This window comes from Triticum dicoccoides, chromosome 5B (assembly GCF_002162155.2).
Source record: "Triticum dicoccoides isolate Atlit2015 ecotype Zavitan chromosome 5B, WEW_v2.0, whole genome shotgun sequence".
In the NCBI taxonomy this organism is placed as follows: Eukaryota; Viridiplantae; Streptophyta; class Magnoliopsida; order Poales; family Poaceae; genus Triticum; species Triticum dicoccoides.
The window spans coordinates 81268933-81272035 of NC_041389.1; positions in this window are offsets into that span (position 1 = coordinate 81268933).

The window sequence follows — 3103 nt, forward strand, 5'->3', positions numbered from 1 at the left end:
CCCCGCGTGGGCCTGCGGGCCGGCGGCCGCGGCGATGTGGTCCTGCCACGTGGCGCGCGCGGACTGGACGGGAGGCGGCGGCGGACGCTGTCCGGCCGGGGGCGGACACGTCCGTCGGTGGAGATCCTTTTTTTTTGGAGGAGGACGGGGAGGAAGACGAGATCCGAAAGGAGGGGTGTATATATAGGCATAGAGGGAGCTAGGAGAGTCCAAATGAGGTGCGGTTTTCGCCCACGCGATCGTGATCGAACGCTCTAGGACATGGAGCAGAGTTTGCTGGGTTTTTGGGCCAAATTTAGCGGGTGTTGGGCTGCAACACACACGAGGCCTTTTCGGTCCCTCGGTTAACCGTTGGAGTATCAAACGAAGTCCAAAAGGTACGAAACTTGACAGGTGGTCTACCGGTAGTAAACCAAGGCCGCTTGGCAAGTCTCGGTCCAATCCGGAAATGTTTAATTTCCAAACAAGAAAGAAAGCTAGAAATGACCACCGGAGGAGAACGAAGCGCCGGAATGCAAAACGGACAACGGGAAAATGCTCGAATGCATGAGATGAACACGTATGCAAATGCAATGCACATGATGACATGGTATGAGATGCATGAAAACGAAAACAACACACGGAGACAAAGACCGAACCCGAGAAATAAATATAACTTGACACCGGAAACGGCAAGAGTTGGAGTACAAATATGGAAAGTTACATCCGGGGCGTTACAAGTAGAGAAGCAAGTGTGGGTGTGGTGGTTAGGAATGCGGCTGGGGAAGTCATTGTCTCTTCTTGGGACTTCATTCGGTCGTGTCAGAGTGTGGAGGAAGCAGAGCTAAGGACGTGCATTGTCGGTCTATACATAGGTATCCATCTTCACAATCCTATTATTTTCAAGACTGATTGTGCGTTTGTTGTGGCATCCCTTGCAACAGAGAACCTTGATAGATCAACGTTGGTTGATTTGAAGAAGGAAGCTTTGAGCTTATCCAAGTTGATAAATAGCTTTCAAATGGCTAAGATAAGTCGGACCGCCAATGTGGTGGCTCTTCTAATAGCTAAGTTTAGTTTCGACAATAGATCCGATGGTATTCTTGTTAATGATGTACCGCCCTGTGTGGTGAATTCTATATCGAACAATGGTAAGTTTTGAGATGGTTAATTAATGTAACGTGGTGTTCAAAAAAAAACAAAAGGATACATGTAACTACAGAACAAGCTAGCAGGCCACTGCAAAGCACAAACACAAGACTTGAACAAACGATGCCTTCGGTCAACGCCACGATCTTGTCGAAGAGGAGACGAAGCCAGGGAGGTGGCGTGCCACCGAAGGAAACCCCCATGTCATCAAATCCTTGAGGCCACACTGGTGTCACACCATCCATCTCCGCCGCCAAATAAGGCACCACCTGCCATCTCACCCTGGTTCGTAGGGCGCCGCCCCGTCGGCATGGCAGAGCTGCTCCCCCTCTTGATAGTGTTCTCACACTATCTTTCACCCCCCTTGACCCCTCTTGATAGTGCGGTTTGTCCTATGACTTAAATAAACCAAAACAAAAGCTTTGAGTCGCCGAAGAACCACACCTTTAACCTTTTTCATGTGTGGGGGGAGGGGGGTCAACGATCTTCTCAATAGTTATCCATGAAACCAATGACCCAACCATCATTAGTTCTATTAACCACATTTTTATCGCACCAAAATATCATTCAGAGATGAATGCACTTTCATATGTGCCTCTACCCATGAGAAATTTCTAAATATATTTTTGTTGGATTTTTTTTTGTCTTCAGGAAATATATTTTTCAATGCCCTTGTTTTTCTCTGTTTTACACAACATTCTGACACTCCCTTCAAAATAAGCGATTTAAGAGGAAAAATACATTATGATGCAATTATGTGAAAAAATCATCAATAGAGGACAATTTATAATAAGAAATAATAATAAATGGACGTGTTAGGCGCCCCTTCACTTTTTCCCCTAATGTGCAGAAGGCCCAATTATCTCACTCTCATTTATATGCTTTGAATCGTATTCTTAACTTCGGTCCTTTCTATCAGGGTCCCACGCACTGGTATATGGTCCGTGTACTCCTACTTGATCACTTGTTGGTAGCAGCCCCCCTATCAGGACATGCCAACTCCCATCTATATATAAAAATCATATGCGATAAGCCTATAGAATGTTGCGACATAAAAATGTGCATTCCTCATATACTGCATCTACTACTCCAAGTGAATTCCACCGTTATTATGATATCCACATACACTCGGAGTTGACAATCAGCTTCGAGCAATCCATCTGGTTGGCGAGTATGAGCCCGTCACATAGGGCGTAGGCGGCCGACACCAAGTCCATGAAAAGGATTTTCCGACACGAAGCAACAATGAATCCACTGTTTTCATCCTAAAGTATGGCCCACATAGTTCCCTACTCTTCGCTAGAATTAAAAGCGCATCGATGTGAGCTTAACAAACGTCTCGGGTTCCAACATTTTCTCACAAGTCAAAACACATGGGTTCTTCTTCAACATTTTCTTAACGAATGCCTCGGAGTTGTTTAGGTTGAACGCTATGATCGTCTGCGCCTTTCTAGCAAGAGATTGCACATGTTCGCCATGGGTGGCCTGTCATCCTTCCTACCATAGATACCAAATAGCCACCTCAAGAAGTTCGGGGCCATCCAAGTTCTGGCAGAAAGAACCGCCAGAATCAATGAACCAGCTTTGTCTATCTCATATGCTCTTTGCACAACTTGCCACACACCCAACGCTTGCATGCGGGGATCATCTTTTTTTGAGAGAGGATGCCCCTCTGTATTGATCACATAACAATATTAGAAAGAGTTTTTTTTGGATGCAATCATCAGAAGATAAATACGAATGTCCTAATGTATGAGCCGTGACTTTAGACAAACGACTAACGTGACTAAAGGAACAATAAGAAAAATTGCCCTCCAAATTTTTGATATCGGTGATTACCATCCTAATGTGCGAACGATCTGTTGTCTGAGAAAGAACTCCTTGAATAACATAGAGACAGTCCAAAGCCAAGATGGTCTTTTGAAAATCTTCTTGAATAGTGAGAGCGAAGACGCGTCAAAGCACTAGTGTCTCA